Raw genomic sequence first — 20,739 nt, 5'->3', positions numbered from 1 at the left:
ATAGCTTGTCCACTACAAATGCAACATTGCAACCATGAAATGCAGAGCTGTCAATCACACACGGTGGGACTGACAGCTCTGCATTTAAATGTAAAATTAAATTTACATTGTGGACATGCAGCTCTACTGAAGAGGAACAGAGACCATAAACCCTTTAGAACAATGTATGCAGGGCACCAGACTAACTTTTTACTAGGAGCACAGTAGCCCCCCCTATAACTGAATGTTTTAGGAGAGCAAGCAGAACATTTAGGGGCGCACACCTTAAACATTTCCTCTCATTTTCACTGTATTACTGATCAATACTTCGATAATAATTGCAGAAATGTGCTGTTTAGAATTCCCAGTGAATTTTTATTGTGCACTTGTTTGTTAAAGAATAAGATCACATAAGAGACATTAAGTGTACATAAAATACCATCACTGTCGCTACAGTACAATTATTAACTAGAAGTGGCCCGGTACTGTCCAGTACACAGAACCGGCACTTTTATTTGTGTACTGGCACATTTCACAAGATGCCGGCAATCTCTTATCAGTCCAATTGATGATTATGGTCCAGAGCAATAATGTCTCAGGGTACACTATGTGACGTTCACCTGTTCTCGCAAAAGTCAAGTGTTTATTCCTTGAGTTTGGAGTTTTTATTTTCTATCTAATCTCTATCTGGAAGACGACCGCTGTGGCGACCATCATCATGCTTCAAAAGCATGAGTTAGCTCATCCACACACTCATACTTTCTGATATAATAAAAATAAACATGGAGCTGGCAAGTTGAGGCTTGAAAATATCAGAGGACCATGCACAGAAGGGATTAAGCTGGGATATTGCCCGGTATCCTGGACTCTTTGTTAAAAAATTAATAAATTGATAAAGGTGAACCTGAATTTTCATTAACACTAAAACAAGGCCAGACCAAAAGTTTCACTCCCAGGGCTGGAGTATGCCAGATGTAATATTATTAGATATTAATGTAGATGTTATGCAAGAATTTGATGCACAAGCCTGTTTTCTTTGTGTATTACCTTAATGACTCTGTCCTGGCAGTGCTGGATGATCTTACACAGCTCCTCTGTACCCTGAGACTCGAGACTCTGATGAAGGATCTGCTCAAACATCTAGTAAAACACAATTTGTAGTTTTGTACCTAACTTTGTGACATACATGCATGTAACACCAGACAAACTGACTCATATAGGAATATCCCATGAAATAATGATAATATATGATAATGTACTACACCCAGTTCCACAGTCTGTATTGTGGCATGTCTGTAGACAACTATATCTATTTAACTGTCCACTGAGTTATCAAACCGCAAAAAGATGTTCGCCTTTAGTTCTACTGTGTCCTTGATCAATGCCACAGTCAGAACCTCATCATCCAACTATTTGACAAACTCTAGTCAAACAGGAGCTACAGTGTAGGAAAATGATCAAGAAATAAAATGAGTGTCAATAAAATGATTAGCTCTCATAGAAACTTCCCATTGTGTTAACCAGTTAACCAATAACCCATATTAGACTGGTTAGTCAGTAGTTGAGGTTTCACCTCTCTCATGGGGATCTGGGCCCTTTGGACAAACACTGACGGGCTGCTCACGTCAAACTGTTGCTGCAAGACCCTCAAGGCTCAGGTTCACCACCTTCTCATAGCAGCTGTGCATCTTAACTGGATGGAAAGCCAGCATGGCAATCTTCTCCATGTGCTGAGGAGGAAGACAAGAAGGGAGAGGAAGAGATGGATGAGGCATGGACAGATTTGGGAAAAATGTATAATTGTGTCTCACAATAAATATACTACTGCAAAAGTATCACTAATGTTACACTAGACAAATGCTGTTTAAATCACAAACATATCTGGAATAGGAGTATAGGAATTGCGGATAGATAACATTTGTTTTGTAAAGATCCAGATTCTTGTGCTTCAACTGCGAAAATCCGAGTGCATTTTCTATACATAATCATTATATCTTGTGCTTCAATTTATTTTCTCATGTTATGGGTTTTATTTAAAGCGACACAATTTTCAACCTTCACGTAATGTCTCTAAGCAGGGATGGGAAGTATTTCTGATACATGTATTAAAAAAATACATATTTAAAATACAAAATATGCTCTTTTCTGGAGATGATAAAAATTCCTTCATATTTTGTACCAATATATTTCCATTATGTGTATTTTATTTAAAATACTGTAACATACATCCTTTGAAAAAAAGTGATGACATAAGAAGACAAATTGCAGGATGCTGCTTCAGATTGGACGTCATGGTGCTTGTGCCTACTTTAATTTGCCAGGACTTGTTAAGATCACAATTAGTCTACATAAGAATTGAATTGAGTCAAGCGATTACCGTCAGAGCTGAGTTTCAAGACTTTAGAGCTCACTCTGTCGTTTACATCGATGACAGTGTTAAAGTCGCCACATAAAATAATTTTGTATCCGACCAATAGCGCTTCTTTAAGTCTTTTAAAAAGTTGAAAAATGTTTGTTCTCTCATGAGAGGTGTACATGTGTATCATTCGTATTTTTTCTCCTCGATAAAAACAATCCAACATGAGCAATCTACAAGGAATTAAATTAGGAATTCATTCGTTTTACGAATAATAGTGACATCACCAGTTTTAGAAAAAAGATCCCACCATCAGCTTTACTTTCGCCAATAGAAATTACACTTTGACCTTTGTTCCACATGCTGGATACCTTTACTCTTTACTTGTGTTCAGTCTCAGTTCTTGACAACATAATATGTCAAAGTCAGTTTTCAACAAGAATTTAATTTGTTGGGCTCTAAAAGAATTTGATTGGATGCCATGGGCATTCCAAGATGAAACTTTGGGTGAGGTCATAAATGTTTGGGGGGAAGCTATGGTGTGGGTTTGTCGTCATTTTATAACTTATACTACAAGCTTTTCTTTTCTTTTTCTCTACCTCTACAAAAGGTGTTTCATGATCATCATCAGGCTCTGGAGCGGGGAATTCAGGAGTGGGAGAGAAAGAGCCAAAGTTGTTGCTGTAAGGGGGGCTCTCTGCTACAGCCTGCGGGTAAAGCGGGGTGCCGCCGACTCGCTGACCCTGACACCTTATACCTATTCCAAGCCCTACCAGTAGAGGTCCCCCAAACCCCAATTTATGAGATGGAATAAAATGATATCAAAGTTTAGTTGGGGTGGCAGAAGATCCACAATAAGACTGGAAACTCTCCAGCTGCCAAAAGAAGAAGGAGGGATGAGACTTCCAAAATTAAAGGAATACTACCATGCGGCCCAATTGAGATATATTGTAGGTTGGTGCAAACCAGACACAGTGAAATTAAATAGAAAAAGAGTTTGGAGAAAACCCAGTACAGAATATAATTGGGGATAAAGAAACATACAAGAAGATTCAAAACCAAATAGACACAATCACGATGTTCACATACAAAATATGGTTCAGCATAATAAAAAAATATAAGATACAGAAAGACACTCATTTATTGAATAGGATAGCAATTTTACACCGACTAGGTACGATATAGGATTTAAACAGTGGACAACAAAGGGAATCACAGCATGGTGTGTTATGGTGAAAGATGGACAGCTTGAGAGTTTCCAAAATATGAAAAGGATTTAGATAATCAATCATGAATTCTGTGGATTCCTGCAACTTAGAGACTACTATATGAAAGAGACCAGGGTGGACTCCTCCTGAGAAGTGAATAGTGTGATCCAGATCATCATAATCAACGCATACAAAGAAACCACAATTAGAATTATATTGGGACTATATAAAAAAATGCTACAAAATACATTAAAAAAAAGATGGGAATCACGATTTAACATAAAATTTAGTGATGAAGATTGGCTAAGATTGGTATAATCTGCCAGACATTAGCCTCATGTATGAAACAAAGTGATTTTGAAGCAGAAACATATTTAGGTTACAAGGTCAGAGCTGCAGTGACTTCCTGACAAGTACAAATGAGCATTTCATTGGTTGTACTGGCAACACATATGACAAATGTTGGGTGGCTGGGAGATTTTTTTTTAATCAGTCTTGAATATGTCAAAGATGACCCACAATATTAACTTTGAAGCATTGTTAGTTTTGTGTAGCATCAGATAAAACATGTACTCCCTCCCCTCTTAATTTGAAAAGAGGACATTTGTAATATGGAAATGATTGAATATTTGGTGGTTTTGAGGAGGACTGATGCAGGACAAAAGTATTAATCTTTTATGACAACAATTCTTAGGAGTGAACATTCCTGCCATATACTCAAGTGTATGGTGAAAACAATGTTCAGTGTTCTATTGATCTATTAATAAAATGTTTTCATTTGAATTCCAATTTGCCAAGAGACCTTCTTACAAGAAAGTGTGCCATATGCACTAACACAGTGGAAATGAATCATAATGAAGCCTGAGGGTTAAGGAAACAGTTTGTCATCAACTAAATACTGTAGGTGTCCAAAGCCTGAGGGTCAACCTCTTTCCCCGGATGAAGCAGAATCCAGTCACGTTAACTGTGCGTTGTAAGACTGGAAAAGACTGTCATAAAATATAATAATAATTACAACACCCACACTGTATCAACATTCAGAGTGGACTTAATTTTTAAGAATAGAGGGATAGATTTAGTGTATAGCCTACTTGTTAAATAGACAGGATACCTGCAGCAGCAGCACCAGCGAAGCTCTCTGAACAGATCAGCAATGTGACCCGCAGTCCTCACAACCGAAGACGCAGCCGAAACACAGCAAGCGGTTCCGCGAAAACGGGAGCTTTGCAGCTGCGGGTCCGGGTGAGAGGACATCGGTTCTCACAGTGGAACTGTTCAGACAGAAAGTCTGGCTCCCGTGTAACGTCGCAGACAACACCATCTGCATTTAAACACTAAACTTTCCCAAAAAACAGCAAAGCGAAAAAGAAAAAAAAAGAGCATGGAACATTTACATGTGCATATATTATTATTAACTATATTTCGATTAATGCGTGTGTGTGTTTAAATACATGTGTATGTATGTATTTTCAATGAGTGAAAAGACGTAGTTACTGTAATTAACGAACACATTTTAGCAACAGCTCTTTAGCCACCTGGCCTGCTGTTTAGCTCATTATAATAATTCAAAATTTCACTTACCTCTACATTTTTGAGCATCTTGCTGTGACATGTCAATAGCCTCCCTCTACCACCAACTTCCCCAGTAATTCCTTGGTCAGCGACTGATGCTGCAACTCCATTACATGTTCATCCACCTGCTGAGCAGACACTAACCTGTTCACGTTTTGGATATTAATCCGCTGCTGCTGCTGTGGTGGGGAACTTCGTTGCGTTGGAGTGTGATGATGGCCGATAATTATCTTAAAGCTACAGTAGTAGTTGAAATAAACTGCCCCTTTGTTTCACCATACATGCATGGCAGAAATGTTCGCTTCCAAGATTTTTTGTAATAAAAACATTACAGATTAATCCTCTACATTCTTTGTGCTTTTGGATTTTTTTTTGACGATATCTTTGGCTGTGTTGATGCAAATTGCTCCAAATTTGGTGTAGGTGAAGTTATTTTCCACTGTCAGGGAATATCAACATTTTTCATTATCATATAACACACAATTCAATCAATATCTGAAGCTAAAATGATGTGGGTGTATTTTAGGGATATCATAGTATGGTGTGAATGTGGGTTTAGGAATGAATGTGTGTGTGTGTGTGTGTGTGTGTGTGTGTGTGTGTGTGTCTGTGTGTCTGTGTGCATGTGCAACTCCAGGCACTTCTTTTTCTCATATCAAGTTCAAATCGACATGATACACAGGCACCGACACCTGCAAAGAGGCTCATACACACATTCACTCCTTTGAGTAAAAAAAACAAACAGGCATCTTGAGGGACTTCAAAGACTTGCCCTCTACGTGAACCCAAACAAAAGTCTGGTTTTGTTTACACAGGTGCAATTACAGGTAAACACAATGTTTCACTTTGTTTGGGGCTCAATTCATCCTGACAGCCTCAGACGCTGAAGACCTCGACCTCATCAACATCAGTCACAATGTACTGAAAAGAAAAAGGTTAAATCATTTATCAAAACTAACCCTAACCCTATCATATTATAGTGATTACATGTAAAATAATTACATCAAATCAAACATACATTTGTATGACCTGTGTGATCATCCGTTTTTGATGAAGTTTAAAATCCATAATTTGTATTAGTAGTGTATGATTTCACTTTCACTGAACTCAGTACCACTTATACATCATATACTAGTTGTATGAAATACTTTTACTGTATATGTTTTGGAGGAATATAGGCTCAAACTTCACTTTTTGCAACAAATAACAGGGTAATCATTTTTTGGCTATCAGGCAACTGTAATTTCACAGTATTGTTTTGTCAGCTGCCTAAATTATGTAAAATCCGATTAATGCTATGCTATTTATTTCAATCAAGTCTCTAACACAACAAAGTGATGCACTGATTACACTGAAATGATTTTCTTCACACATTTTGAATTTGAAAATGCTCAGTGGGACCTGAGGAAGTGGACCTGAGGTGTTGCCAAGGGGGAAGTAATCCTCACAGCAGGCTCCCTGCTAAGTGAAATTCATTTTTGTGTTGGGGATGCAACTGCTCAAATGGATCAAATACCTGAAACTGTGTGAGAATTACAAGCATCAATAAACCGTTGGATTCCAATGCTGGCAGCTCAGGTTCGAACAGTATCGAACTGTGGTGTCCTCCATATCAAGAAGCTCTTGGTCCACCAGGTGAACCAAGGCGGCCTTCAGGGGGAGTGTTGCTGTGGTTCTGTAAAAATGCAGAGCAGAAGGGAATTAAAAAAAAAGTTTTCTGTTGCTTTTAGGTTTCAAGCCCAGTCAATGGAACACATTTTAGGAAATATTAATGTTATTCCAAGATTATCTTTTACTTTTCACATGCCATATAACTCAGAAAAGATTTGTGGGAAAAAGAAATGCAAATAATTTCATGACCACTGTCTGATATAATCTAGTAACATGTATCGATATAGAAACACAGGAGCTATATACACAACCACCCCGACACTCCACTGTCCAAGTACTGAAAAATACATACCCACACACACATCACATATGGTTTTGAGAGAAATAATGTTTAGAAACACTTTTAATTACCCTTGTTAATGCTGTCTCTGTGTATCCTGACAGTTTTTCTTGCACATACAGTGAGAGATAAAATTGTCCTCCATGGTCCACCCTCACAGGCCATAGGTCACAACAGCATTCCTGCTTAAGCAATGAAAAGGGAAATAAAAAATAAAAAGACATTAACCGGCTCATTCTGTCATGAGGCCGTGTCTCAAATTCCACATCCTATCACAAGTTAATAAGACATATTTCATATATACGGGGGTAGAGTGGCTCAGTGGTTAAGACCGGTACCCTGTGTGCGAAAGACAGCATGGTCGTAATGGTCACAAGTTCGGCTCCGCCCCTGGCTTACTGTACTCAATTCCATTGTTAGTCGCCTTGGATAAAAGTGTCTGCTAAATGACATGTTATGGAATATTTTAATGGGTTCATCAACTGGCCGTCGCTTATTACAGTGCTGCTTCACAGTATGTATCCTTTAATTTATAAGACCACCTAAATACATAAAGTACAAATACAATACAAATACAATACAAACAATAGAAGAGAAGGGATGGAAACAACCATAGTTAGTGGAGAAGGGTTTTTTTTACATTGTGGACATGCAGCTCTACTGAAGAGGAACTAAGACCATAAACCCTTTAGAACAATGTTTGGAGGGCATCTGACTAACGTTTTACAAGGAGCACAGTAGGGGTGTAACTGAACATTTAAGGAGAGCAAGCAAAACATTTAGGGGCGCACACCTTAAATTGACTTGCAAAGCAAATATTAATTTTTCCGCTCATTTTCACTGTATTACTGATCAATACTTTGATAATAATTGCAGAAATTGCAATGTGCTGTTTAGAATTCTAAGTGAATTATATTGTGCACTTGTTTGTTGAAGAATAAGATCACATAAGAGACATTAAGTGTACAGAAAATATAATCACTGTCATTACAGTACAATTATTAACTAGTGCTTGAAGTGGCCCGGTACTTTCCAGTTCACAGAACCGGCACTTTTATTTCCGTACTGGGACTTTTAACAAGATGCCGGTAATTTCTTGAGATTATCAGTCCAATTCATGATTATGGTCCAGAGCAATAATGTCTCAGGGAACACTATGTGACGTTCACCTGTTCTCGCAAAATTCCTTGAGTTTAGAGTTTTTATTTTCTATCTAATCTCTATCTGGAAGATGACCGCTGTGGCGACCATCATCATGCTTCAAAAGCTTCAAAAGCATGAGTTAGCTCATCCACAGCTAACTCATATACTTTCTGATATAATAAAAATAAACATGGAGCTGGCAAGTTGAGGCTTGAAAATATCAGAGGACCATGTACAGAAGGGATTAAGCTATCCAGTATCCTGGACTATTTTGCTCAAAACAAGATCAATTGATAAAGTTAGGTTGCCATGGAGATTTATTCTCTGAAGCTCTGCCAGACCAGGGTAAGAGCCAGTAGAGATTAAAACTACTGATGATTCCATTTGGTTAGCTGTCACTGTTATTGGTAAATAATTGAATTAACCCCCATGAAAATATTATGCTGTATGTCATCTTATATTATTTTGACTGTAATCAATTTTACAATCATTCATGCCTACGGTGGTCATTATTAGAGGTTTGATAATATTCTACATATATTATTGCATTATTTTATCAACATGAGGAGTTAAAGGCTCCAGAAAAAGAAAAAAAACACTGAATGCTGCCATTGTGAAAGGTCAACTGTTAAGAAACCAGTAAAGATCCGAAAACAGCCTTATCTCAGAGTATCCAAACAGTGAAATCATTGCAAAATCAAACACTGAAGGTATATAACTATATCTTTTAAGATTTTAACTTTATTTGTGAGGTTTATGTTATGGGACAGTAGAAAAATGAAAAAAATCAGAAAACAGCCGTATCCCTGCTGAATGCGCACAAAAACAGACACAAATAGAAAAACACATCCAAACAGTGAAATCATTGCAAAATCAAACACTGAAGGTACATAAGTATATCTTATAAGATGTTAACTTCATTTGTGGGTTTTATATTATAGGAATTATTACAAAAAAAACACACCGAACGGCTGACCTTTGACCTTTCCGAAGGTTGCACAGGTCTGAAACTCGGCACCCAAGATTAGTCTTAGTCCCTGATACACATACGGAAAAATCAGACTCCTGGCCCAATGCCTTTAGGAATAATTACAAAAAACACACCTGAAAGGCTGACCTTTGACCTTTTTGAAGGTTGCACTGGTCTGAAACTCGGCACCCGGGATTAGCCTTAGTCCCTGATACACATACGGAAAAATCAGACTCCTGGCTTAATGCCTTTACAAATTATTACAAAAAACACACCAGAACGGCTGACCTTTAACCTTTCCAAAGGTTGCACAGGTCTGAAACTCAGCACCCGGGATTAGCCTTAGTCGCTGATACACATACGGAAAAATCAGACTCCTGGCTCAATGCCTTCAGGAATTATTACAAAAAACACATCAGAACGGCTGACCTTTTACCTTTCCAAAGGTTGCACGGGTCTGAAACTCGGCACCCAAGATTAGTCTTAGTCCCTGATACACATACGGAAAAATCTGACTCCTGGCTCAATGCATTTAGGAATTATTACAAAAAACACAAGCAAACGGCTGACTTTTGACCTTTCCGAAGGTTGCACAGGTCTGAAACTCGGCACCCTGGATCAGCTATGGTCCTCGATACACATACAGAGAAATCAGCATCCTGGCTCATTGCCTTTAGGAATTATTACAAAAAACACACCCGAACGGCTGACCTTTGACCTTTCCGAAGATTGCACAGGTCTGAAACTCGGCACCCGGGATGAGGGTTAGTTTCTGATACATATACGGAAAAATTAGACTCCTGACTCAATGCCTTTAGGAATTATTACAAAAACACACCTGCACAGCTGACCTTTGACCTTTACGAAGGTTGCACAGGTCTGAAACTCGGCACCCGGGATTAGCCTTAGTCCCTGATACACATACAGAAAAATCAGACTCCTGGCTTAATGCCTTTACAAATTATTACAAAAAACACACCAGAACGGCTGACCTTTGACCTTTCCAAAGGTTGCACAGGTCTGAAACTCAGCAACCTAGATCAGACTTAGTCCCTGATACACATACGGAAAAATTTGACTACTGGCTCAATGCCCTTCAGGAATTATTACAAAAAACACACCCGAACGGCTGACCATTGACCTTTACGAAAGGTGCACAGGTCTGAAACTCGGCACCCGGGATTAGCATTAGTCCCTGATACACATACGGAAAAATCAGACTCCTGACTCAATGCCTTCAGGAATTATTACAAAAAACACACCAGAACGGCTGACCTTTTACCTTTCCAAAGGTTGCACAGGTCTGAAACTCGGCACCCGGGATTAGCCTTAGTCCCTGATACACACACAAAACAGACACCAATAGAAATACACATCCCGACAGTGAAATCATTGCAAAATCAAACACTGAGGGTACAGAACTAAATCTTTTAAGTTGTTAACTTCATTTGTGAGGTTTATGTTATGGGACAGTTGAAAAATTAAAAAAGTCCGAAAACAGCCTTATCTCAGCTGAATGCGCACAAAAACAGACACAAATAGAAAAACACATCCAAACAGTGAAATCATTGCAAAATCAAACACTGAAGGTATATAACTATATCTTTTAAGATTTTAACTTTATTTGTGAGGTTTATGTTATGGGACAGTAGAAAAATGAAAAAAATCAGAAAACAGCCGTATCCCTGCTGAATGCGCACAAAAACAGACACAAATAGAAAAACACATCCAAACAGTGAAATCATTGCAAAATCAAACACTGAAGGTATATAACCATATCTTATAATATTGTAACTTTATTTTTGAGGTTTATGTTATGGGACAGTAGAAAAAAGGAAAAAAGTCACAAAACAGCCGTATCCCAGCTGAATGCGCACAAAAACAGACACAAATAGAAAAACACATCCAAACAGTGAAATCATTGCAAAATCAAACACTGAAGGTATATAACTATATCTTTTAAGATTTTAACTTTATTTGTGAGGTTTATGTAATGGGACAGTAGAAAAAAGGAAAAAAGTCAGAAAACAGCCGTATCCCAGCTGAATGCGCACAAAAACAGACACCAATAGAAAAACACATCCAAACAGTGAAATCATTGCAAAATCAAACACTGAAGGTATATAACTATATATTTTAAGATTTTAACTTTATTTGTGAGGTTTATGTTATGGGACAGTAGAAAAAAGTAAAAAAATCAGAAAACAGCCGTATCCCTGCTGAATGCGCACAAAAACAGACACAAATAGAAAAACACATCCAAACAGTGAAATCATTGCAAAATCAAACACTGAAGGTGTTGGAAAGCCCATGTTGTTTAGGAGTTTTACTGTTCAGTTGTATTGTATTCTTGGTGACTTTTCATATGTCCGACACTCATGAACGCACCATAGCCATTCCGACGCTATTGAACGCACCACACGTGTGTGTGAGATGCCGTACTGTTTAGGTTTCGTTTTCCTCCTGATATAGGTGGATGGCTCGTGCTTTTCCCTTGTTTGTTTCCAACTTTCGCCTGTACATCCTGGGTTTATTGTGCGTAAATGCCAGAGAGCCACACACACACACTTCAATAAATCCAACACTAAACTGGACATCTGCATCCGTGTCTTTTAACGGGGACACACCCCATACACCTTGCCGCTCTATCAACAACCAGTTAATTCCTGGAGAACGCCCTTCTCTCCTTTTTAGAAGGTACATAAGTATATCTTATAAGATGTTAACTTCATTTGTGGGTTTTATATTATAGGAATTATTACAAAAAACACACCGAACGGCTGACCTTTGACCTTTCCGAAGGTTGCACAGGTCTGAAACTCTGCACCTGGGGATAAGTCTTAGTCCCAGCTACACATACGGAAAAATCAGACTCCTGGCCCAATGCCTTTAGGAATTATTACAAAAAACACACCTGAAAGGCTGACCTTTGACCTTTTTGAAGGTTGCACAGGTCTGAAACTCGGCACCCGGGATTAGCCTTAGTCCCTGATACACATACGGAAAAATCAGACTCCTGGCTTAATGCCTTTACCAATTATTTCAAAAAACACACCAGAACGGCTGACCTTTGACCTTTCCAAAGGTTGCACAAGTCTGAAACTCAGCACCCGGGATAAGCCTTAGTCGCTGATACACATACGGAAAAATCAGACTCCTGGCTCAATGCCTTCAGGAATTATTACAAAAAACACATCAGAACGGCCGACCTTTTACCTTTCCAAAGGTTGCACGGGTCTGAAACTCAGCACCCAAGATTAGTCTTAGTCCCTGATACACATACGGAAAAATCTGACTCCTGGCTCAATGCATTTAGGAATTATTACAAAAAACACAAGCAAACGGCTGACTTTTGACCTTTCCGAAGGTTGCACAGGTCTGAAACTCGGCACCCTGGATCAGCTATGGTCCTCGATACACATACAGAGAAATCATCATCCTGGCTCATTGCCTTTAGGAATTATTACAAAAAACACACCCGAACGGCTGACCTTTGACCTTTCCGAAGATTGCACAGGTCTGAAACTCGGCACCCGGGATGAGGGTTAGTTTCTGATACATATACAGAAAAATTAGACTCCTGACTCAATGCCTTTAGGAATTATTACAAAAAACACACCTGCACAGCTGACCTTTGACCTTTACGAAGGTTGCACAGGTCTGAAACTCGGCACCCGGGATTAGCCTTAGTCCCTGATACACATACGGAAAAATCAGACTCCTGGCTTAATGCCTTTACAAATTATTACAAAAAACACACCAGAACGGCTGACCTTTTACCTTTCCAAAGGTTGCACAGGTCTGAAACTTGGCACCCGGGATTAGCCTTAGTCCCTGATACACACACAAAACAGACACTAATAGAAAAACACATCCAAACAGTGAAATCATTGCAAAAGCAAACACTGAGGGTAAAGAACTAAATCTTTTAAGATTTTAACTTCATTTGTGAGGTTTAGGTTATGGGACAGTAGAAAAATGAAAAAAGTCCGAAAACAGCATTATCAAAGCTGAATGAGCCCACAAACAGACACCAATAGAAAAACACATCCCAACAGTGAAATCATTGCAAAATCAAACACTGAGGGTACAGAACTAAATCTTTTAAGATGTTAACTTTATTTGTGAGGTTTATGTTATGGGACAGTAGAAAAATGAAAAAAATCAGAAAACAGCCGTATCCCTGCTGAATGCGCACAAAAACAGACACAAATAGAAAAACACATCCAAACAGTGAAATCATTGCAAAATCAAACACTGAAGGTATATAACCATATCTTATAATATTGTAACTTTATTTTTGAGGTTTATGTTATGGGACAGTAGAAAAAAGGAAAAAAGTCCGAAAACAGCCGTATCCCAGCTGAATGCGCACAAAAACAGACACAAATAGAAAAACACATCCAAAGAGTGAAATCATTGCAAAATCAAACACTGAAGGTATATAACTATATCTTTTAAGATTTTAACTTTATTTGTGAGGTTTATGTTATGGGACAGTAGAAAAATGAAAAAAATCAGAAAACAGCCGTATCCCTGCTGAATGCGCACAAAAACAGACACAAATAGAAAAACACATCCAAACAGTGAAATCATTGCAAAATCAAACACTGAAGGTACATAAGTATATCTTATAAGATGTTAACTTCATTTGTGGGTTTTATATTATAGGAATTATTACAAAAAACACACCAAACGGCTGACCTTTGACCTTTCCGAAGGTTGCACAGGTCTGAAACTCTGCACCTGGGGATTAGTCTTAGTCCCAGATACACATACGGAAAAATCAGACTCCTGGCCCAATGCCTTTAGGAATAATTACAAAAAACACACCTGAAAGGCTGACCTTTGACCTTTTTGAAGGTTGCACAGGTCTGAAACTCGGCACCCGGGATTAGCCTTAGTCCCTGATACACATACGGAAAAATCAGACTCCTGGCTTAATGCCTTTACCAATTATTTCAAAAAACACACCAGAACGGCTGACCTTTGACCTTTCCAAAGGTTGCACAGGTCTGAAACTCAGCACCCGGGATAAGCCTTAGTCGCTGATACACATACGGAAAAATCAGACTCCTGGCTCAATGCCTTCAGGAATTATTACAAAAAACACATCAGAACGGCCGACCTTTTACCTTTCCAAAGGTTGCACGGGTCTGAAACTCAGCACCCAAGATTAGTCTTAGTCCCTGATACACATACGGAAAAATCTGACTCCTGGCTCAATGCATTTAGGAATTATTACAAAAAACACAAGCAAACGGCTGACTTTTGACCTTTCCGAAGGTTGCACAGGTCTGAAACTCGGCACCCTGGATCAGCTATGGTCCTCGATACACATACAGAGAAATCAGCATCCTGGCTCATTGCCTTTAGGAATTATTACAAAAAACACACCCGAACGGCTGACCTTTGACCTTTCCGAAGATTGCACAGGTCTGAAACTCGGCACCCGGGATGAGGGTTAGTTTCTGATACATATACAGAAAAATTAGACTCCTGACTCAATGCCTTTAGGAATTATTACAAAAAACACACCTGCACAGCTGACCTTTGACCTTTACGAAGGTTGCACAGGTCTGAAACTCGGCACCCGGGATTAGCCTTAGTCCCTGATACACATACGGAAAAATCAGACTCCTGGCTTAATGCCTTTACAAATTGTTACAAAAAACACACCAGAACGGCTGACCTTTTACCTTTCCAAAGGTTGCACAGGTCTGAAACTTGGCACCCGGGATTAGCCTTAGTCCCTGATACACACACAAAACAGACACTAATAGAAAAACACATCCAAACAGTGAAATCATTGCAAAAGCAAACACTGAGGGTAAAGAACTAAATCTTTTAAGATTTTAACTTCATTTGTGAGGTTTAGGTTATGGGACAGTAGAAAAATGAAAAAAGTCCGAAAACAGCATTATCAAAGCTGAATGAGCCCACAAACAGACACCAATAGAAAAACACATCCCAACAGTGAAATCATTGCAAAATCAAACACTGAGGGTACAGAACTAAATCTTTTAAGATGTTAACTTTATTTGTGAGGTTTATGTTATGGGACAGTAGAAAAATGAAAAAAATCAGAAAACAGCCGTATCCCTGCTGAATGCGCACAAAAACAGACACAAATAGAAAAACACATCCAAACAGTGAAATCATTGCAAAATCAAACACTGAAGGTATATAACCATATCTTATAATATTGTAACTTTATTTTTGAGGTTTATGTTATGGGACAGTAGAAAAAAGGAAAAAAGTCCGAAAACAGCCGTATCCCAGCTGAATGCGCACAAAAACAGACACAAATAGAAAAACACATCCAAAGAGTGAAATCATTGCAAAATCAAACACTGAAGGTATATAACTATATCTTTTAAGATTTTAACTTTATTTGTGAGGTTTATGTTATGGGACAGTAGAAAAATGAAAAAAATCAGAAAACAGCCGTATCCCTGCTGAATGCGCACAAAAACAGACACAAATAGAAAAACACATCCAAACAGTGAAATCATTGCAAAATCAAACACTGAAGGTACATAAGTATATCTTATAAGATGTTAACTTCATTTGTGGGTTTTATATTATAGGAATTATTACAAAAAACACACCAAACGGCTGACCTTTGACCTTTCCGAAGGTTGCACAGGTCTGAAACTTGGCACCTGGGGATTAGTCTTAGTCCCAGATACACATACGGAAAAATCAGACTCCTGGCCCAATGCCTTTAGGAATTATTACAAAAAACACACCTGAAAGGCTGACCTTTGACCTTTTTGAAGGTTGCACAGGTCTGAAACTCGGCACCCGGGATTAGCCTTAGTCCCTGATACACATACGGAAAAATCAGACTCCTGGCTTAATGCCTTTACCAATTATTTCAAAAAACACACCAGAACGGCTGACCTTTGACCTTTCCAAAGGTTGCACAGGTCTGAAACTCAGCACCCGGGATAAGCCTTAGTCGCTGATACACATACGGAAAAATCAGACTCCTGGCTCAATGCCTTCAGGAATTATTACAAAAAACACATCAGAACGGCCGACCTTTTACCTTTCCAAAGGTTGCACGGGTCTGAAACTCAGCACCCAAGATTAGTCTTAGTCCCTGATACACATACGGAAAAATCTGACTCCTGGCTCAATGCATTTAGGAATTATTACAAAAAACACAAGCAAACGGCTGACTTTTGACCTTTCCGAAGGTTGCACAGGTCTGAAACTCGGCACCCTGGATCAGCTATGGTCCTCGATACACATACAGAGAAATCAGCATCCTGGCTCATTGCCTTTAGGAATTATTACAAAAAACACATCAGAACGGCTGACCTTTTACCTTTCCAAAGGTTGCACGGGTCTGAAACTCAGCACCCAAGATTAGTCTTAGTCCCTGATACACATACGGAAAAATCTGACTCCTGGCTCAATGCATTTAGGAATTATTACAAAAAACACAAGCAAACGGCTGACTTTTGACCTTTCAAAAGGTTGCACAGGTCTGAAACTCGGCACCCTGGATCAGCTATGGTCCTCGATACACATACAGAGAAATCAGCATCCTGGCTCATTGCCTTTAGGAATTATTACAAAAAACACACCCGAACGGCTGACCTTTGACCTTTCCGAAGATTGCACAGGTCTGAAACTCGGCACCCGGGATGAGGGTTAGTTTCTGATACATATACAGAAAAATTAGACTCCTGACTCAATGCCTTTAGGAATTATTACAAAAAACACACCTGCACAGCTGACCTTTGACCTTTACGAAGGTTGCACAGGTATGAAACTCGGCACCCGGGATTAGCCTTAGTCCCTGATACACATACGGAAAAATCAGACTCCTGGCTTAATGCCTTTACAAATTATTACAAAAAACACACCAGAACGGCTGACCTTTTACCTTTCCAAAGGTTGCACAGGTCTGAAACTTGGCACCCGGGATTAGCCTTAGTCCCTGATACACACACAAAACAGACACTAATAGAAAAACACATCCAAACAGTGAAATCATTGCAAAAGCAAACACTGAGGGTAAAGAACTAAATCTTTTAAGATTTTAACTTCATTTGTGAGGTTTAGGTTATGGGACAGTAGAAAAATGAAAAAAGTCCAAAAACAGCATTATCAAAGCTGAATGAGCCCACAAACAGACACCAATAGAAAAACACATCCCAACAGTGAAATCATTGCAAAATCAAACACTGAGGGTACAGAACTAAATCTTTTAAGATGTTAACTTTATTTGTGAGGTTTATGTTATGGGACAGTAGAAAAATGAAAAAAATCAGAAAACAGCCGTATCCCTGCTGAATGCGCACAAAAACAGACACAAATAGAAAAACACATCCAAACAGTGAAATCATTGCAAAATCAAACACTGAAGGTATATAACCATATCTTATAATATTGTAACTTTATTTTTGAGGTTTATGTTATGGGACAGTAGAAAAAAGGAAAAAAGTCCGAAAACAGCCGTATCCCAGCTGAATGCGCACAAAAACAGACACAAATAGAAAAACACATCCAAACAGTGAAATCATTGCAAAATCAAACACTGAAGGTACATAAGTATATCTTATAAGATGTTAACTTCATTTGTGGGTTTTATATTATAGGAATTATTACAAAAAACACACCAAACGGCTAACCTTTGACCTTTCCGAAGGTTGCACAGGTCTGAAACTTGGCACCCGGGATTAGCATTAGTCCCTGATACACATACGGAAAAATCAGACTCCTGACTCAATGCCTTCAGGAATTATTACAAAAAACACACCAGAACGGCTGACCTTTTACCTTTCCAAAGGTTGCACAGGTCTGAAACTCGGCACCCGGGATTAGCCTTAGTCCCTGATACACACACAAAACAGACACTAATAGAAAAACACATCCAAACAGTGAAATCATTGCAAAAGCAAAAACTGAGGGTAAAGAACTAAATCTTTTAAGATTTTAACTTCATTTGTGAGGTTAAGGTTATGGGACAGTAGAAAAATGAAAAAAGTCCGAAAACAGCATTATCAAAGCTGAATGAGCCCACAAACAGACACCAATAGAAAAACACATCCCAACAGTGAAATCATTGCAAAATCAAACACTGAGGGTACAGAACTACATCTTTTAAGATGTTAACTTCATTTGTGAGGTTTATGTTATGGGACAGTAGAAAAATGAAAAAAATCAGAAAACAGCCGTATCCCTGCTGAATGCGCACAAAAACAGACACAAATAGAAAAACACATCCAAACAGTGAAATCATTGCAAAATCAAACACTGAAGGTATATAACTATATCTTTTAAGATTTTAACTTTATTTGTGAGGTTTATGTTATGGGACAGTAAAAAAATGAAAAAAATCAGAAAACAGCCGTATCCCTGCTGAATGCGCACAAAAACAGACACAAATAGAAAAACACATCCAAACAGTGAAATCATTGCAAAATCAAACACTGAAGGTATATAACCATATCATATAATATTGTAACTTTATTTTTGAGGTTTATGTTTTGGGACAGTAGAAAAAAGGAAAAAAGTCACAAAACAGCCGTATGCCAGCTGAATGCGCACAAAAACAGACACAAATAGAAAAACACATCCAAACAGTGAAATCATTGCAAAATCAAACACTGAAGGTATATAACTATATCTTTTAAGATTTTAACTTTATTTGTGAGGTTTATGTTATGGGACAGTAAAAAAATGAAAAAAATCAGAAAACAGCCGTATCCCTGCTGAATGCGCACAAAAACAGACACAAATAGAAAAACACATCCAACAGTGAAATCATTGCAAAATCAAACACTGAAGGTGTTGGAAAGCCCATGTTGTTTAGGAGTTTTACTGTTCAGTTGTATTGTATTCTTGGTGACTTTTCATATGTCCGACACTCATGAACGCACCATAGCCATTCCGACGCTATTGAACGCACCACACGTGTGTGTGAGATGCCGTACTGTTTAGGTTTCGTTTTCCTCCTGATATAGCGGTGGATGGCTCGTGCTTTTCCCTTGTTTGTTTCCAACTTTCGCCTGTACATCCTGGGTTTATTGTGCGTAAATGCCAGAGAGCCACACACACACACTTCAATAAATCCAACACTAAACTGGACATCTGCATCCGTGTCTTTTAACGGGGACACACCCCATACACCTTGCCGCTCTATCAACAACCAGTTAATTCCTGGAGAACGCCCTTCTCTCCTTTTTAGAAGGTACATAAGTATATCTTATAAGATGTTAACTTCATTTGTGGGTTTTATATTATAGGAATTATTACAAAAAACACACCGAACGGCTGACCTTTGACCTTTCCGAAGGTTGCACAGGTCTGAAACTCTGCACCTGGGGATAAGTCTTAGTCCCAGATACACATACGGAAAAATCAGACTCCTGGCCCAATGCCTTTAGGAATTATTACAAAAAACACACCTGAAAGGCTGACCTTTGACCTTTTTGAAGGTTGCACAGGTCTGAAACTCGGCACCCGGGATTAGCCTTAGTCCCTGATACACATACGGAAAAATCAGACTCCTGGCTTTACCAATTATTTCATAAAACACACCAGAACGGCTGACCTTTGACCTTTCCAAAGGTTGCACAGGTCTGAAACTCAGCACCCGGGATTAGCCTTAGTCGCTGATACACATACGGAAAAATCAGACTCCTGGCTCAATGCCTTCAGGAATTATTACAAAAAACACATCAGAACGGCCGACCTTTTACCTTTCCAAAGGTTGCACGGGTCTGAAACTCAGCACCCAAGATTAGTCTTAGTCCCTGATACACATACGGAAAAATCTGACTCCTGGCTCAATGCATTTAGGAATTATTACAAAAAACACAAGCAAACGGCTGACTTTTGACCTTTCCGAAGGTTGCACAGGTCTGAAACTCGGCACCCTGGATCAGCTATGGTCCTCGATACACATACAGAGAAATCAGCATCCTGGCTCATTGCCTTTAGGAATTATTACAAAAAACACACCCGAACGGCTGACCTTTGACCTTTCCGAAGATTGCACAGGTCTGAAACTCGGCACCCGGGATGAGGGTTAGTTTCTGATACATATACGGAAAAATTAGACTCCTGACTCAATGCCTTTAGGAATTATTACAAAAAACACCCCCTGCACAGCTGACCTTTGACCTTTACGAAGGTTGCACAGGTCTGAAACTCGGCACCCGGGATTAGCCTTAGTCCCTGATACACATACGGAAAAATCTGACTCCTGGCTTAATGCCTTTACAAATTATTACAAAAAACACACCAGAACGGCTGACCTTTTACCTTTCCAAAGGTTGCACAGGTCTGAAACTTTGCACCCGGGATTAGCCTTAGTCCCTGATACACACACAAAACAGACACTAATAGAAAAACACATCCAAACAGTGAAATCATTGCAAAAGCAAACACTGAGGGTAAAGAACTAAATCTTTTAAGATTTTAACTTCATTTGTGAGGTTTAGGTTATGGGACAGTAGAAAAATGAAAAAAGTCCGAAAACAGCATTATCAAAGCTGAATGAGCCCACAAACAGACACCAATAGAAAAACACATCCCA

General features: G+C 38.8%; 1 long non-coding RNA gene across 1 annotated transcript; it reads right to left on the bottom strand.

Annotated features, from left to right (window-relative positions):
* Window positions 1-421: 421 nt before the first annotated feature.
* Window positions 422-5,198, bottom strand: LOC131457075 (uncharacterized). The gene is made up of 3 exons (XR_009239975.1): window positions 5,125-5,198; window positions 1,553-1,709; window positions 422-1,119 (listed from the first exon to the last, which is right to left on the bottom strand). It is a non-coding gene; the product is annotated as an uncharacterized LOC131457075 (long non-coding RNA).
* Between the last annotated feature and the right edge of the window lie 15,541 nt (window positions 5,199-20,739).

This window comes from Solea solea, chromosome 3 (assembly GCF_958295425.1).
Source record: "Solea solea chromosome 3, fSolSol10.1, whole genome shotgun sequence".
NCBI lineage: Eukaryota > Metazoa > Chordata > Actinopteri > Pleuronectiformes > Soleidae > Solea > Solea solea.
This window is presented reverse-complemented; position numbering and strand designations above follow the sequence as displayed.